The following is a 19741-nucleotide window of genomic DNA, read 5'->3' as shown; positions in this document are numbered from 1 at the left end:
CGTCGAGTCAACGATTTTGTTGGCTACCACAGCATAGAACACGAATAGGACCATGGCGTTGCAAAAGGTGGCGGCGGGGGCGGTCCGGACCAGGTCACCTTTTTTGGGGTGACACCCATCCGATCTCTCTTTGAGAACAATGTACAAACAAAAAATCATAATAAATAAAAAAATATTTTTTAGGAATTCTTCCACTAGCTCTTGCTCAGCTCTATGTAGAATTCAGGGATTCCCGCAAAAGAGCCTGACGCTGTCGCGAAGAATTCCCCGTACCCGCGATCTTTTAATAAACAATCCATGTCTTTTACCATAGAAAATGTATTGCTTACTTTCAATGGGGTGACACCACTAACTTCCGCACTGGGTGCCACCCAAGGTACGCCACTGCTATATGAATTATGTTCGTGCTTCCGTTTAGTTCCATGTTCCAACTAGTCCCACGTGATTGTTTTTTTGTGAACAGTAGGTACGTATGTATTTTTAATAGGTCCATATACATAGTTGTTATTGTTAGTTACATTATTAGGTTAGTTTTAGGTATATTACCCCTCAAAATAACAAGCACAGCTTTAGTTTAAAATGTAGGCATATGCAGCATTCGAATTACCCAACCCTTATAAGTTTCCCCAAATCTGTAATCTAAATTGTCTTATTGTTATGTATCTATATACATATACATACGTACTTAAATACCAATAAAATACCCCGATACGAGCCTAAATGAGCATATCAAACGTAATTTCGTAATGAATAAAATCCACCCTTAAATTTCAAAATGGCGACGAAGTATCTGCGTTGAAAATTACACAGTTCATTTACATTATTAACTTAAATATGTGTTTGGAGGAAATCAAAATTGCTTAAGGATTTCAAGTTGTCGCAAATACGAAATCAGCCTTGATCCTGACATTATATAGAGCCCAATGTATTGAGGCCGAGCGGCGACCTCGTTCGGCGCTTGCGCAACTCACGGTAAAGTACTACATACGAAATGAATTGTTACGAAAACTAGCCACTCGTAAAAGTAAACTTAGTATATTTTTGTGTTTAAATGTTTATTTAATACTACGATTTCTGTACTAAAAATATGTGTTTAATGTGGTGTATAAAGTAAGTAATCAAATTTCATTTACGAAATAATTACGACTGATTCAGTCTAAGCAAACGAACATTGAGAAATTACACTTTAATACTTAGTTACAAACCAATCCATAAAAAATCACTATACTTTATTATTGTTATTAATTTATAATAGTAATATTTATTATATAATAAAAAACGTAACAAACCATAATTTAACTATTTTATAATTATAGTATACGTTTAAACACTAACTAAGCGTAGATTTCCAAATCAAGATACATATGTATATCGTTATAACTTTAAAAACTGATTTTTATAATTTTAGCGAACGACCTTTGAACTTAATGCTTGAAATGTCAACTATTTTCGTGAAAGCTACGCCAACGTGGCGAAGTTTTATTGCAGATTACAATGTTTTATAGTCGCTTATTTAATTCTTTATTAGTTATTAATGTTCATTCATAAGTGATACAATATAGCATTTTTATTCAACGGCTTTAATTAAATTGTTATAGAAAATATAAAAGTTTATTTAATAGGTGAGTAGTCAGTAGCCAGTTTCAAACTTTAACTTAACATATTAAATTTAATGAATATAACCTTAAACTTATTAAAATGCCAATTTTAAAAAAGACTAATTTCGAAGATTGAAATCGAATTAGGAAAAGAAGAAGAAACACAAACCTGAGGAACGATTGGATTTTTATTGATATCACATGAAAAAGAAGACTTATTGTACACGCATTTGTTACAAGTCTAACAAAACAAAGCTGGGAAATAGCCTCTGCGCTGTGTGAATTATTTTTCTACGCCAATACATGCGTTTCACCTATTGGTGAAATGTGCCAAAACAAGAAAACTAATGTCTTTATATGAAATCGGTTTTAAAAGTATATAACAGGAATTTTAAATGCTATCCCCAACCCTTTAAAATACATAGTTAATGCATTATGGGTAGAGGTAAACTGTGAGACGGATAATCGATTCCTCTTGACCTAAATACGTCAGGTCAAAGCCACGTCGCCGGCCGAATAACAAGTTGATCTGCAATACAATAAAGCTGTCTTTGAACTGTTTTGTTGCACTTTTTAACTTGAAACTGTTACGTATATGGTTGCATAAAGTTTATTAAAACCGGAACTATTTTGGGAATTTTTGGAACTTGAATTTATCGTTTTTTATTTAAGATATTATTTTTACTTTTAAAGCTTAACTGCAGGTTAGATCAAAGGTAATAACTGCAGGTTTTTTTACTTATTTAGTTTCGTAATGATACACTTTCTGAAAGTTTGAATTGCTTATAACCTAACTACACGTATTTAAGATTTATATCTGAACCCTTGCAACGAATAATCTCCAAAACTATTTTCCTTGAGAAACTTGGCCATAGGTACATACGGTAAATATATTACGAAAATATTTTAAATACTCGGGACATTAATTATCTATTCCCGGCTCCATTAGATGTAAAACTAATCGAAAGACAAATTCTCTAGTATAAACTTTATCATTTCATTCCCTGCTAATTAATTCACATACATAACCAAAATAAATAAATGTATGGCTGCGCGCACGCTAACCCAATTCCGTTCGTATCAGCTTTCACAAACGCAGTGACGCGCCGGTTGCGTCACATCTCACAACTAACGGTAGATGGCGACATTACGTAATTATATGTTATTAAAGCTCTTAGTTACAGTTGCTAAGACGATCGCACCCCTGGTAATACCTTAGATTTCCTGTGTAGACAAGAACTAGACTTGAGCTCGCAATGTAATGTAATGTAATACTAAGTATTTTAACTGAATTTGGTCTGGACGTCGAAAAGAACAGAATTTGATCAACAATTTGTTCACGTAAACAAACCACCTAAGGTCCCAGCTTCAAATTAAATATTGAAATTTCGTTCCAGTTAACAAACGGGTGACATCAGTGCTACAGAATTTAAAAGAAGTCCATCGAAGTTGGGTTTTAATTATGCCTTTATTAGAATTAGCTACTTGAGAGGGTCACTCATGATTAAACAGTAGCGGATTAAAAAGGTCCATCCTTTCCATTTTGAGTTTAAGCTTTAATTATTTGTACCTGCTAATGAATTCTAGATTCACTTTAGTAATGAATGGTGATATGATATAATTTCTCTATGAATAGATGAGACTCGCACCACGATTATAGAAATAAGTATAAGACATGCAAATAATTAATTATTAAAAAATTTAAATACAAACTATCATACTAGAAACGTAGCGCTATATCTGACTTCCTTATATCAAAAACGCATTACATTTTGACATAGTACGTTAGTTATAGATCGCGTTTAGTCTCATGTTTAAATCTTACCCATAGCTAGCGTCGTTTAAATTGAGTTTTACGTCATTCACAGCTATTTAGTAAAATAATGAATTTAAGATAAATAGAACAGGTTTCAGTGGTTTTGTTTCCCATAAATTAGCTGTCAACTAATCATCGTTCCCAGGACATACTAATAGTCTACACTTATAGAAAAATTAATAGACAACTCCGAGTACGGCCTCACAAAGTTTGTTCCAATTAAAGCACTTTCAATGTCTCAAAGAACTGTTAGCGATAATCGGCCGTTATAAAACGATTTGCATGCAGCAAAAAGTGCGGTGGAAATTTCTCTACGAGTTTTTGCAACGGATCACGGCTACGGCTGGTTTCGCGGTGATTGCGCCTTCAATGTGTGAGAAAGAGAGAGAAAACTCGCCTGATGGCCAGTTCAGACACATTTAAATTAATTTATTTTATGGGCGCATTCTTTTTGGGGGCAATTGTTATTTTCATTGTATAGAGAACCTACAATGCTTTGCCTCAAATTACGACGCACAAACAAATAATTCAAATAAACTATTTTTGTTTTATTTTCACATAAATAATGTTTTGGTTAATTGTAATGTTTACGATCGATTCCATTTTTCATTAATTGAAATTAACACGGCAACTGACATTCGTATTTGTTATATACATACTACTTGGTTAGCAATAGACAAAAATTAAAATAATTTAATTCTAAAACGAATAATGCTTAAACATTCCAGTCCATTAATGCTTAAACAAGCGTTAGCTTGCTGAAGGCACATGTATTATTTTTATTTTATAGTGGAAGAAAAACTATTATTTTTGTAATTCAAAATATCTTTCAGATTTGTTTCACTTAATTTTAAATGTATATCTAGATTTAAAACTCTACTTTATATATTACGTCATTACAGATAGAGACATTATCTATAGATCTGTTGGAAACGTAAACTGTAATATTTTTTTAAACTTTCAAAAGCGTTCTCTAAAATATTTTTCTAAGATTCGTCTGATAGTGCCTTAAGGTGGAAATGGTTGAATAGCTAGAGCATTCGTGATGCTCAATGTTCACTTACTGTAGTGATTCGACTTTCCTTACTTGTGGTTCGCACAACTTTCCGAGGTATTGTCTACTTAGAAGTGGAAACGTTGCTTTTCCATGTATTATTTTATGCCAATCGATAAAGAATATAAAAAAGTACTTAGCGTAACTTTGTTGCTTAGCCGAGTGAACCAAATGGTTAAGTTCTTAACCTTGAAGTCCATTATTCGAACCCCGTCTAAGACAATTTTTTTCTTCGCAAATGCGTAATTTACTAAATGATCGGAACATGGCAAGTCAGACTCCCGTATGTCAAATCTTTACAGTTTGCCATACGTAAGGACTTACTTAGTATATATTATGTATAATGTATATGTAGTTAAATAATAAGGATAGTAAACTTTTTCAGTAATTGATTTTTTTAAAACGTAAAGTTAATTGTTATGTATTGACAATAGATCTCTGGAATTTGCTTACAGTTTTTAACATTCTTTTTGGTAGGAATCAGAACGTTACAAATGAATTTATTAACAAGTTTCGTCTTGTTACTGTCAATAAAGTTTATCCTAATTTGAAATCATAATCTATATAAGTACGCGTGTTCAAGGAAACAATAAATAACTTTGTTTACAAAAAAGATGAATGAGTATTCAGTGGAAATGTTAAATTGAGAAATGATGATCATTTTAAAAGCTGGCACTGAACGCGTAGAACGCTTTAGAATTTGTTTTGTTTGATGACAGTTGGTCTAAATACTAAATTAACTATTTTAGACTTTTAAAATAAAAACAAGTCTAAGATTTTAGTCAAGAACATTTTGAGCATTCAGAATTAAATTTCCTGGTGTATTATTATAATGTGGTGATTATAACATTAAGGAGTATATATTGTTAGAATTACTATCGTATCAATATAATGTTTATTGAACCATGAATTTATAAGAAAAATCTCTTTGACAATCATTACATAAATAGCTCTATAAGTATTTAACAAACAAACAAGATTATATTATGTATCAGACATGCGAGAAGTATCTGTTATCACTTTACTTATTTAACGGTGGGGTTCGCGGTAGTCAAGTTAAACACCTATAGCACATAAAGTAGGAAAATAAGTGGGAAATCGATTATGGGTAGGTTATGTGAAAGTGAAGTTTTTACTGTTATGGTTAGGTGAAATTTACGTTATTTGAAACGAACAATTTAATACAAGTTTCAAACAAGCGATAATTAGCGATCCACTAGCCATATATATGGCATATTTACTGAGGTGTTGATCATAATATCGACTTCCCCTGGTTTCCAAGGCCCTGATATCATGGCAACGAGACAGTACGATAAACGGTAGCGCTTCGGGTGTTCTCGGATCGATTCGGCCTCCTTCGTTCCCCTACTCTGATCACGATTACGCAGCCTTGTCAGAGTGAACGAGACCTCATAGCCCCTTTTCATAATCCAAGAGCCAATCGCGTTGTCGTGAGTCGTCTCATTTTATGGACCAGTCTTGTACGAGACGTCCTAGTGAATGCATGTCAATTTCGCGCTCTTCGTGTCGAAACGACTTTCAGTTTTTGCTCTCTTTATGAACTCTGGATTATTTCAAAACTTGGTTATTGTGTTGTGCGTTGTGTGCTCAACTGACGTATAGTGTTGGATCTTTCAGTGCTTGTGACCTAACTGTACTGTCCAGTTCATTGGCGTCGATCCTCGAAATCGCGAGGTGAATGCTGAGAACGGAGCCAGAACGCATACGTGGAAGCAAACCGGACCAGAGTAAGGTACTTTAACTTATTTTTTACTTGAATTGCTGATTGGAATACTTGTCGCGCTCTGAATATAAATTGCGATGAGGATCCTCAGTGACTCTTGATTGTACCGTTACCATTGTCTTACCAAGGAGCCAATTAAGCTGTTGATTTCGGGTATCTAATATTTTACTGATTCTGAATACAAGGAAATGGCGAGTTGTTAGTGTGTTTCAATGTCATTCATTGTACATTATCATGTGGTTGAAACCACCTACGTATGCGGAAGTGGCCAGCTTTATTGCTCCTCCGACATGCATCTACTTTGCTGCCATTATTTTCTAAGATTATGACGATAATTTTTTGATTATTAAAAGAGTAACGATTTTAACTAGGTTCTTTGTTTAATACGTCAATGCAAAAAATAGATTTTAGGGCACATTTGTTAAGTCGACGATTAACCTCGTCTTTCTATTATTCAGCAAAGGTGTTATTATTAATAATTGTACGATAATAATAAACACGGTAATTAACGGGTAGTTAGGCACTTTTTATCGTATGTGTGTACTATCTAAACCGTATTTAATTGCCAATGCTATTTATAGATAAGATATTATTCCGAATTAAAAAAGGTATCTCTTAATAAAATACGCACCAAAATTGAAACTTCCGTATTATATTATGTAAAGCTAAGCCACAAGAAAATAATACTTATCTAATAATACTAAGGCTTAACATTAAGTCTTAGTTTAACCCTTTTGTGACCTCAATATCTTGATTAAAATATAAGTAAATAAGGCCAGTTAATATAAAGTTTAAAATAAAATTAGTTTTTCCCATCACAATCTGTTATAAAGGGAAGGCCACTGCGGAATTTAAGAATTTCGTAACTAGGCCGCGGAGACATTTTATTCATCATCGATTGACAAGTTAAAGTAAGTCATTTTAAAAATGTGGAGATTATTTTTATCTTAATCATACATACATGGTTATTTAAAACCAAAGATCGGTGTTCATCACTTCGAAGAAGTTTAAAAATGTGTCGACCAAAATCCGAGATTCGCCGGAAATGATTCATGCATTTCGCAGTTTCTTAAGGTTTTTTACGATTTCGCTTTCAAAAAAGAAAAATATTAAATTTAAAACTTTGATTTGTATAATTCATTAGTATCAGAGGTTACTTATGAAATCGCCCGAGTGGAAAACTTCGTTCCATTGTATTCAATTTGGCAATGGTAAAGAAAGGGCGGCGATAGTGAATGACCGAAATATAGCATAAAAGATAATTTTCCCCGCAGTTAGAGTGATGTCGTCAGCTGATAGGGCAGGGTTAATAACCTCGACTTTGGATCGAAGTCCGCACTTATAAAGGTCGGAGGGTTATCGGACCGATTTTTAATACAAAACCTAATCGATTCAAAGGTATTATATCTAAAAATAATAAACTTTATGGCAACATATATGTCACGAACTAGTTCCAGCAAGTCATGCTGCTTGTTGAAATGAATACAAGACATAATCTTAAGAAAATCTAACATTTAGGGGACAAAACTACGATTTTTTTGAGGTCTTGGTTTTGGAGATATTGATAATATTGGTAGAACAACTAACAATTCAACTTGACTTATGATTTGCAGTTGCGACTTGTTGTAGGTACTAACAATTAATCAATTATTCATTTATGAACAAGGATTGCCCTTGAATTAGAATTATGTCACAGTATATATAATATAATAGAAAATATTTAGCCTAGGTCCCTAGTATTAAAAAATATTTATTATTAATTTATAATATACTGTATTAATAAACTAATATGGATTGATACTTGTAATACCCCATCGTCACGTTCAACCTGTGTTTACGCTGTAATAAAAAGAGACAGGAACATGCTGCAATATAAATATATAATATGCAGCACATTATTTCACAAAACTTTGATTAATTTAAGTAAAAAGATCGATGGTAACAATGAAATACGAGATAACTTTGGTCACTGCAGTAATAAAATTATATTTGATTACTACATACTTTACGCTTGATCTTTCTGTTATTTCTTGTATCAAGGGTGTCGCAAAGGAAGCAGTCGTTTGATCGAGGCGTGCATGAGGTCATTCCCACCCCAAGGTTAGTTTAGTAATTGAGAAAGATTGCCATCTTTATGAACGATATTTCTTTGTCGAACACGATAGTTACGACCGATATGATTTATTGATGTTTTATTCGGTACTTTGCTATCACCGCTAACTCGGGATTGGGGTGAATTAAGCACAGATTACTGCGAATGTTTTAGTAAAGTATAGAATACAATAAAATTAGAATTTGCAAGTATCGGAACGTTTTGCGAAATGGAAAAATTACGAATTATTTTATATTTAATTCATCATGTCATTTAACTTATAGGGGGCTTGTCAAAATTGTGAAGTTCTTCTAATAAATGACATTTAGGCGCGTACCCCCATATACCCTTCTGGTTTTTTGGGAAGATTTCGACTCCAAATCCCTAGATTGTTTAGTGTTTTTATTTAAAACTACATACATTAAATTATATATACTAATATACTTAATATGTTATTATATATAAGATTTTATTTAAAATTAAAGTCCTTGTGAATTATTTAAGAAACTGCTTATAACGAATAGTTTTCATGCTATGAATGCTCCATCTTATATGACAGCCTTTTACGTAGGATTACACTGTATATTGACATGGCAACTTTACACGTGACCTCATGGAAACGAACGAGGAAGTATTATAGCTGTTTTTACGCAAGTTCATTGCGCCCACTTTTTCGCTTTCCACACTGAAGGTAAAAATATCTCTGAATAAGGTTAAACCTTTTTCGTTTATTTGTAATATAGAAATAATGCCTTTATAAACATACTGAAATACCCGATACCGTATCCGGGAGTGCTCACTCTCTTTTATGTCTTATGCAGCCTTTGGTTAATATGTATATATATATAGATTAATATAGTATTGTCTTTTATTAACATAACTTTTACACATTTAAAGAAAAACCGTTTTTTACGGATTATAGTTATGTATTATTGTATTTAAACTTATTATTATTTAGACATAATTTTAAATTTAACTATAAGTTTAAATACAATAATACATAACTATAATCCGTAAAAAGTGTTTTTCTTTAGATTTAATATAAACCGTCTTATCTACTAACTTATTATATAACATAAATAATGATTTATTACAATTTGATATTACTCTTTTCTATTAAAAGGAAGATTCGACTTGCTCGAATGACTAATGGCCTCATTTTAATACCATTTTATAATTAAAGATGGGTTCAACATATTTGTTTATTCTCATATACCTAGTAATACAAAATGAAAGTCTATAAGCGCAATTGAGAAGTACATGTGTCTATTCTACTAAAAAACATTATTGCTGCACCAATTTCTTATATCTGCAATCTTAGTATTGAGCAAGGTATCTTCCCTGAATCATGGAAAATAGCTAATATCACACCTATCTACAAATTAGGCAATAAAATAGATATTTCAAACTATCGTCCTATTTCTCTTCTCCCAACCCTCGCTAAAATCGCAGAAAAAATCATTAACGTCAGATTACTGAATTATTTGGAAAAAGAATCTATCCTTGCCGACAATCAATACGGATTCAGACTAAGTCGATCTACAGAAGAAGCTACCACAGGACTGGTTGAAACCATAAGCTCCAAATTAGATGAAGGACAAAGATGTATCGGTGTTTTTCTTGATCTTGCCAAAGCTTTTGACACTGTTTCAAGGCCATTACTACTTGAAAAATTAGAAAGACTAGGAATTCGTGGAAATATCCTCCGTTGGTTTCAGTCCTACTTATCCAATAGAAAGCAGAGGGTTCGAGTTGATGGGCATAGCAGTCAACTAGAAAACGACTCATGCGGTTTGCCACAGGGAAGTGCCCTCAGTCCAACGCTTTTTTTAGTATACATTAACGATTTATGTTCACTTCAGCTCACCAATGCTAAACTCTTCTCTTTCGCTGACGACACAGCTATAGTCTTTTACTCACACTCTTGGGAACAAGCCTCACGGTTAGCTCATTTAGGTCTTCGACAAATCTCTCAATGGCTTTTAGATAATCTCCTATCTCTAAATACGTCTAAGACCAAATACATATGTTTTCACATCTCGAAAACCAGCAAACCAAACCCTATCCCCCCTATTAAATTACACTCATGTCTGAACCCTTGCAACAAATGTAACTGTCCTCTCCTGGAGCCCACGAAAACAACCAAATACCTGGGATTAATTATAGATTCAAGGCTTTGTTGGAGCCCTCAAATAAACTATCTATGTTCACGAGTTCGCAAACTTATAAATGTTTTCAAACGCCTTAGAAAACCTTCTGACCCACATACAACCAAGATAGTGTATACTGCATTATGCCAGTCGATATTATCTTACTGCATATCGGTATGGGGTGGAGCGGCATTGTCCTCGATGCTGAAAATTGAGCGCACCCAACGGGCCATTCTTAAAATATCCTTCCGAAAACCTTTCCGATACTCAACCTCAAAATTGTACAGCGAAGCAGGGCTCCTAACTGTAAGACAACTTTATTTAATGGCAATATGCAGGCTTTTTTGGAAACAAACACCCCCTACACCAAATCTAACCAAACGCAAACCTTTATATAAGCATCCTAAAAAACGCACTTTCTTCGCTCAACGCTTTTTCTCCTTCCGAGGTCCATTCATCTTTAACCACCTTATCAAAAATAAAATTATTACTAACTTTTCAAAAATCACACTTCATACTTTCACTAAAAAACTCAAAAAATATCTTATTAAGCTGTCATATACTAACACAGAAAACATTCTTATCGTAAAAAAATAGAATAGGTATAAATTTGTTAAGTAAAATTAATTAATTAAGTAACGTTTAGATGTATAAGGAAGAGACTGGCTGCCCACAACACAGGGAATCCTAGTGTGGGGGCCAGAGCACTCTACTTTATAGTAACAATTATTGTATTTTGTGTCTAATAAAGTTATTTCTTTCTTTCTTTCTTTCTTTCTATTACCAATAAACAGTAGCAGATTCGGTTCTATGTTTCCTTTTCCTATATTTATCGGCTTATTGGCAACTTTTTGATTCTAAAAGACATCCAAAACCTGTTCCTCTTAAATGTCAACGTTCTTTGTATATCGGTTTGTTTTCTCAGTTGTATTTTATAGTATCACAGACGTAATTAATAATTGTAAACTGGAACAATTATATTTAATTTGAAATGATGTCACCTACGTCGTATTATCAGACTAAATATACGTTTGTATGTGAAAAAGAGTGCAATGATAATTATATGCGATACAAAACTTGAGGTCACCCTTAAAGTGTTTTTATATCGACAGAAACTTATCATTTAGTATTTGTATTATAAACTATTTTTTTGAGGTTATGCTGAGACTGCCGAAATTCGCTGATATTTCGACTTGCCTTGCTACTTCAAACAAATATGTACTGGATGAAATATTGAAGGATTTGTGCTAAGGATATACCGGGGCTTTTATTTCAAAAACTGCACAAGTATTAAAACACTTGTTTTTAAAATAATATGGATATTTAGTTGACCTGACTATACCACTATAAGTCATGTGTTTATTTAACAAACTGTTTCTCTACGTGACTACTTTGATATCTTTTACTCAATCTAGAGAAAACGTTGCCCATTTATATACCAAAAATGTCGTTTCTAGCGTAGATCGCATCGCTATGGCACATTCCTAAGACATACATGGCGAATAGTGTAGTCAAGCAACGGTTCCACCTTACTGGTGGTACAGCTATGACTTACACTTTCACCGACGGCGGCCATCTTGTCGACCGCCGCGGCCGCGCGCGCGCCGATACCTACCCGAAGAATTGGCACACGCCTATAATTACCGCACCGCTTCGCGAGAACTATTTCTTAATAAAATACAAAAAAAGAATTGTATCTGGGATTATTGGCTTAAGGGTTCTGGTAACTTATATTTTGCTTGAGGTTAAAAATGTAGCGACTGCTATGTGACCTCATTTTTAAAACTGTGTGGCTGTAGACGTTTCTGAGTAACAATATGGATGGTGCTTAACAGTAGAGATCGTTCATCATGTATTAACATTATTTATATTTGCTATATTTGTATAAATAATTATTAAGCAGTGCGCAGGTTAAGTATAAATAATGTCAAGTATTTTTGCAGTAAATTATCTGATTGGCAATAAGGCCAATTAAGGTCAGCTAAGTGTTAATATAGGTAGGTAAACACTTAAGTTGGCAAGAATTTGGCATGAAAAAGACCTATAAAAGTACTCTTTGCATATATGGACTCTTGCCAATTTAAGTGTCGGTAAATCAGATCCCAGTTTGATCGACACACTGCAATCTACATTTTTTGTTTGGCCGCCTTTCCAGCAACGCAATTTATCATTGAATAACATACATGTGGCAGTACCGTAGTAATGCGTTGTGTCAATGGAAAATTGCCTGCATCCGTGTATATATGAGTGCCTGAAAGTATATTTGTAGTACACTGTTAGTACATCAATATATGTCGTCTTTAAGTGAACGATCATAAGTTTACATTAATTAAAGAAATTTTGTCACGTATTTATTCGGAATGTCAAGAGATAATGATAGCACAGTCAATAGCTGATACACTCGTATTTATTCAAATTATAATCATCGCAAACATTGGAATCAATTCGAAGAAAACGTGCAATGTTATGTCAGACAATAATTCATCCACCGTCCTATTCAAATAACCCTTATCTATGGGACTTAAAACACTATAATGACACCCAATTCTAAACGTATATCTTTCTTGCCTTTTGTCGATAAATAAAACTGTTATATGAGAACATATATTGGACATATCTTGAATTTGCAAATCTTTAATATCCATTAAATGATAGCACTAAGATTACAATCGCCATGACTTATATTTTATAAACATAAGAAATACAGTATTAACGTCTAGTAATCTTTCCTTGTTCAGCACACGCACAGATTACGTAGTGCCTTGGAACATCGCACGTCAGAACAGACTAGACTTCCTTCATTTGAAGGGTGAACTACCTACTTAAAAGTTTGAAGCTTTTGTTGTCTGACTCCCTTTAAGCCAACCTGTTTACCACGTGCTTAACAACCCTTATACGAGCTTCAATATTTGCAAAGACGTTTTAGTCAATTCAAATTACTACTCAAATGTTCATAGCATTATTACTGAATGTATTTATTTGAACAAAAGAAAATAAATATGTACAAAAGCTGTGGACTATGTATATAACTATAATATATACTTAATGTTTTAAATGTTGGGTCTTCGTTATGGTTTTGTTCATTATATTATTGACATTTGATATCAATTTTCAGGCGCTGAAACTCAGACCCGATAATAATCTATATCAAAGAGAAAGCAAGGTTGCCTTTTGATTATCTTTAGAAGCCTTTTCATGTTGTTTTGGCTGTCGTTTACAGTTCATTCAACTTTTCACCTTAATATCAGAACATAATGTAGTCTAGAGGTCGAATTGGTGACCGTCTCTACAAACCTGAAGTATTTCAATAATTACATTTATGCTCTTGTTTGCAAATGTTATTACTGATTGTTACAACCGACGGATCGTTAAGTATTTAATCTTAAATTTTTTGCTTGCTGGCAACCGTTACTCATTATGTTTATAATATATGCGTTTGGAGTAAAAAAACGTAGAACTGTTAACGTGCTTTAGTTTATTTTAAATAATTAAATAAAGTTACAATGGCGCCATGAAAATGCTATGACGTCATAAGAATTATCTTACATGAGTTTAATAATTTGCTAAAATCGGGGAAATTCGGGGGAATTTAAAATCTAGAATAATTTTTTTCATATAATATATTCGGTGTTTTTAATTTTTAAGCAAACTATCACAAAAGCCATAGTATTCCTAGTTTTTAAATAATCGTAAATACTTTTGTAAAACCAGTTCTCGTTCTTCGTAGAAATTTCGTTTATTTTTGTAACTGGGTCGATCTGCAATGCACGTTCATATATTTTAAGTTATTGAGATCTGTATTCTAAGTGAAAACCTCATTGAAATTGTCTTTGCCACACACCTAAAGAAACAAAAGGTATGTAGTTAAAAGTTATGTCAAAACTGTCGTAAGTGTCAAAGAATAAAAATTACTTACTACTAAAAACTGCCCTTGGGAAATGGATGAAGCAATCTTCAATTAATACCCACACTTTAGGAAAAAAGACAATATTGTATGTCATTCCTTATCATTTTGTTGATAATTGTATACATGTGGCTTAATATCTGGCGTAGTCGCTTACGTCCTCTTTTATTTCGGTTGAATATGAATTTTCATACAAATAATAGTTGCCACTTTTACTTTTTAAAAGCTGTAGCAATTAAGGTTTAATTCGTGGCAATGTCGACTGATATTTGGCTTATTCCTTTAAGAGTGATTTTATGAACTTGACCCAGTGACAGAAGCCCGAACTTCGTTTCGCATTACCCACTGACCCACATACCTTTAACTGACGAACAGTCAAATGTCATCGTATGCTCGAATATTAGTTAAAGAAAGTTTGTATTGCGCTCGGAGCTCGACTGTCGCTATAGTGGCTAAGTTTATTATCTATTACCTATACAAATTTTTCGTTCGAAATAAGTTGGGCCTTTGATAGGTTTTTCATTTTAGACTACTTTTTTTGTTATACATTCACTATATTCACTATAAATACTTCTTTAATTCATCTGTAAAGCAGGGGTAGCCTTCAATTCTTCTCATCTCATGCTGAATTTTTCTTACGATATACATAAGTATTGTCTTTAATAGGGTGTCAGATACTTTATTTTATAAAGTACAAGGTTTTATAGTGATTTAAAATTCTACATTAATTCATATAACCAGGTGTTTCCTTATATTCCCCTTATGTATCAATGTTTAACAATGCGTCGCACCTCTTCAGTAACTTTCGTAATGCAATTGTCAATATATACGGTGTATTTAACTTTGAAATAACAACGTTAGGGCCGGTTAATGGTGTATTTTCCCGTCAAATTCTATTAACTCTAAAAAGCGATGTAATCAAGTTTTCTCGTGGAGCAGGCAAAAACGTCTCCGCTATACCGAATTCGATTCGCAGTGCAACAATGAAGTTACGGTTCGCGCGGGTGCTAGAAGGGTGCGGGGGGCGCAGGTCAATGACGTCCCTCGTCTGGGGCCCTCTTCGCCCCTCGTTGAACCAGTTCCCGAACAAGTCGCGTAGCTTACCGCCATCTCTATCTAGTTTAATCTGACAAATAGAAATGCAGCAGACGTATGTGGCTAAAGGGTTTACGAAAGACAAAAGAATGGAAGGGGCAGTCGAAAACCATGTCGCTCTTAATACGAAACATCAAAATTTTGACCTACGACGTACTTTATCTAAATAATTCCATAAATCATCGTAAAATTGTGTCTAAAGTTGTCGATAAAGACCAGTAGCTAATACTACATTCAAGTCATGTTAGATAGGAAATCTCCGAGTAGTTAAAGACTGATTTAAGTAGGCATGGGTGGTTTTAGCTTTTCGATTCGATGTATGGTACCGTAGTGAACGTTTAAATTAATAATACAATAGAAAAGTTATATAAAATTAAATTAAGAACATAGCATAACATATAAACAAAACAGAAAGCTATTTATATCAAATGATATTCAATGCAATCCTTGTGAATTCAGCCAGTGTTAAATCCTACGCATTGCCAATTAGTATTCCCACCGGTTTCGATGATATCGACGAAGGTTGTCAAAATTGCAAGATGGCGCAACAATTTGCAAACTGTTTCGTAATTTAACTCAACCGAAAATCATTGAACGTTTCATTCATGTTTTTGGATGCAATGAACATCTAACCGCTTGAATATCTGCTGATTTTCCAACAGCTAGAGCTTCTTATATTGCTTATTTAATTTGTTACTTGCTAGATTGAAATTTTCTAATTGAATTTAATATGTAAAAGTGATGTCATATTTTCTTGTATAATTTTAAACACACATTCAGTTTTAGGACTTGTAAATAAATAAATATGCACACGTTAAAACGTGTATGAATTTTTTAATATATAATGATTAAGTGAAGTACCTAACAGGTTTCCTCCAAAGCTAATGCGACGTACAGCTTACATAAAGGAATATATTTTGTAATCTTCCCAGTATTTAAATCAATACATTGCATAGTCGTATCTCCGATGCGCAGATGATATTCACAAGTTCAAGGTTTTTTCCATGCAGTTGACATGTTTACAATCTGTATTATGTTAAACTGAATATAGTCTGAATTTACATGTCTACCCGGTGTTGTGCAACTCAAAATATGTTTCTTTCAAAGATATTTATAACAAGGCATTTTGCAGGATTCATTTCTACGAACTTTTGTTGCGAATTTCTGATTCTCTTGACCAGAGTTTGCCAAACTTTTTTGTGTCGTAAACCCCTTGCCATGTTTTTCCGTGTTGGGTAGACCCCCTACCTACCTGATATTGATTTCCTGTAAATTTATATCTGTAGTGAAGTTTAGTGTTAAAAACTTAAAGTAAAAACACATGTTAATTTATATACATTTATTAATTGAATTGATTTTTTTTTTGTTTTTACAAGTTCGAAATGTATTACTTACGACAACAAAGCAAGTACCAACATTCTACAACTTACACAATTTTATAAACATATATAATATTTTTTTTACTTCATAGGTACTTTTATACATAATGTATATATTTTGATATTATAAGATAGTATGATGTAAGTAAATAGGTACTATCAGTGTATGTGTCATTTCATGGACCCCCATTTTTTTTTCGCTGACGTAAACGGGGTCGATATAGACCACTTTGTAAATCACTGCTCTTGACGGATTACTTGTCTAGTCCATTCGCCTAGTAACTGACAAATAATCATAAATTAAGTATGGATTTTACATTTTAGTAACTGATTAAAACACACGATTGAAGGTTTTCGGTTCGGTCTCCCCTAACGGTAGGGCGGCATAATGTAACAACCATGTTAAAGGGGTTATATAGAAATAATATTGCTTACCTTTATCGAACCATTTTACTATCGTGAAAATGCGTGACGTCATAAGTTGAAAAACCTTTAATCGCGACGCAGACTTAATAAAAGAGACAGGAAATTAAATCAAAAGCCTTTGAGAAAACGGCAAAAAGTAATGAAGCCACGGCCAACAAGCGTAACATTTTATGAACCCGGAAGAGTTAAAACCATCAAGCGCGTTACCCTAGCGGACCACAACGGTATTCATAATTCATGGATATTATATATTGAATAAAACATGTGATTACAACTACAATTCTAAATAATTTATACAGCATTTGCGTACATTATTATTGAAAGACATACTGTTAGTATTTTCTATGTATATGGAGAAAGGTATATAACTATACAAATTGATGTTTTTTTCTTCTAATTACAACGTACGTACCGCGATAAAGCTAATAATAATATACTTAAAATGTTAAACATTACTTTGCCTTCGAAGAGGCACAGAATACGACCAAACATTGTGTGCGAAAAGTTGTTTTATAATCAGGAACTGAAGCGAGATGTTTAATTGATAACTTGTTTTCATTTCCTTGTATTTAATAGGTATAAAATATTGAAGTCCGATTCACATCACAATCTTATTAAATAAAGCATCACTTATTAAGCTTTTACGTATAATTTAATTTAATTTTGGTGGAGAAAATGTATTTTAAGAATACTACTTTATCGTCTTATTCATAATATTTAATTTACGTTAGGTTATACATAAACTATACTATACTACAAAATACTTGAATTGTTTTGTGTGTTTATTGTGAATTGATTCGGGAATTTAATCATAGTATTGTCTTTTATTAACATAGCTTTTACACATTTAAAGAAAACACTTTTTTACCGGATTGAAGCTATGTATTATCGTAAACTTATAATTATTTAATATAATTTTAAATTTATCCGACGTTTCGCGTGCTTTACAGAGTGCATGGTCACGGTGACTGAAGACAAAAGGTGTTGAATGTCAAAAAAGTATCACAGCTGTAGAAAAAGTTGTATAGGCCGCGGCACGTAACTCTAGCGCTGGCCGATACGTGGAGGGGATTGCTGCGCATGTGTACTGTGGTGCGGGGGACGGAATGCGACTGGAGAGCCAATCGACGCTCTTCATTCCGCTAGCCCCCTCAGGTACCTTATTTTTTACTTCTGCGCAATAACGGTCAGCGCTAGAGTTTCGTGCCGCTACTTGTATTATCTATATTTATTTCCCCGGAGTTCGTATCGACTAAAAGATGAAAGATTTCTGCAGAAATTGCTCACGGTGTCCTCCATTTTCGCGGATTGTTTGTATTGAGATTTTAATTTGGAATCTTGGGAAGAATCAGTAAAGCACGCGAAACGTCGGATAAATTTGTAAGTTTACAATTTAATCATATTAACCAAAAATGTTTATGTTAAATAATAATAATAAAAGACATTGGGAAAATAAAAAAAAAACTGGGTACATTTAAAACAATTTGGTTTAAGTCTAATACCCGCTCTGTTTCCTATATTATAATGATGATGAGAAATGGCTTTGATATAAACATTAATAGATCCATTACAAGGCATGTAATGTTTGTTATTTACGCGTGTTTAACTAGTTTTTTGTTAGATTTACCTTGAGAAGCCATTTTTACAATTGTTCTTTCAAATTTATTGTACCCAAGGTGCCTCCGATATGCGGATATAATCGACTAGAGTCAACGGTTCTCCTTGATGGGGTGTTCACCTCAAATGACCTCAGAGGACACTAATATGAAAACAAAAACGCCATTGATTCTTCATGCTTCCTTTGATTGACTGTTAATTTCAACAAAATAAGTTGCATAGATAATTGTTGAAATATATATTTTTTTGTATTTATAATCTGTACCTACTAATATTGGTCTGGGCCAGTTGAGAAGTCAAAATAAGAAATTACATATAAAATTAATATCCAATGGTAGATTTTACGAGTGCTGTTGTAACATATTTTAAAGTCACGAACAACAAGCGAAATTAATTTTAAACTATTTTTTGTTCCAACTCGGCCTTATCCAAGCGTGATTTCGCGACGATCAAACTTACACATTTATATTAATAAGGAAATGTATATTTATTGTTAATACACATTAAGTATTTAAATATATTTTTATTGAAGAAGTATAAAATTCAAACATAATCTTAGAAAAACGAAATTGTTCTAATCTATCGCACAAATAAGTACCTTCACCCGGAATCACATTTTAATTTTAAAAAAAAATTAAAATGTGATTCTTGAAATGATAATAATAAAATTACACGTCGATTTGTTGTCTTCCATTGGGTTTTTTTTTTAAATTGGTTAAACAAGACTAAATACGACAATACGATTTTATATTATTGTAGAAGGTATTTTACGATTTATGAAAAAAACTTTCGTTAAAAAAAAATTCTCATCAGTTTCTTACTACAATGCTACAATAGATTGTTCTTTCTGTGATACTAGCTCAAAA

At 33.0% G+C, this 19741-nt stretch overlaps 1 protein-coding gene across 2 annotated transcripts in view; it reads left to right on the top strand.

The window, feature by feature from the left end:
- The first annotated feature begins 5931 nt into the window (after positions 1-5931).
- Positions 5932-19741, top strand: part of LOC110995194 — a 39624-nt gene continuing 25814 nt past the window's right edge. Inside the window, exon 1 of one of the 2 annotated variants that reach the window (XM_022262249.2) lies at positions 5932-6216. The gene's annotated coding sequence lies outside the window, so the exon portion shown is untranslated. Of the gene's footprint in view, positions 6222-19741 lie in introns of both variants that reach the window. The other variant, XM_022262247.2, reaches the window with a different exon arrangement.

Source organism: Pieris rapae, chromosome 2 (assembly GCF_905147795.1).
Source record: "Pieris rapae chromosome 2, ilPieRapa1.1, whole genome shotgun sequence".
Lineage (NCBI taxonomy): Eukaryota > Metazoa > Arthropoda > Insecta > Lepidoptera > Pieridae > Pieris > Pieris rapae.
The sequence above is the reverse complement of the archived record's forward strand: the minus strand, read 5'-3'. Positions and strand labels throughout refer to the sequence as shown.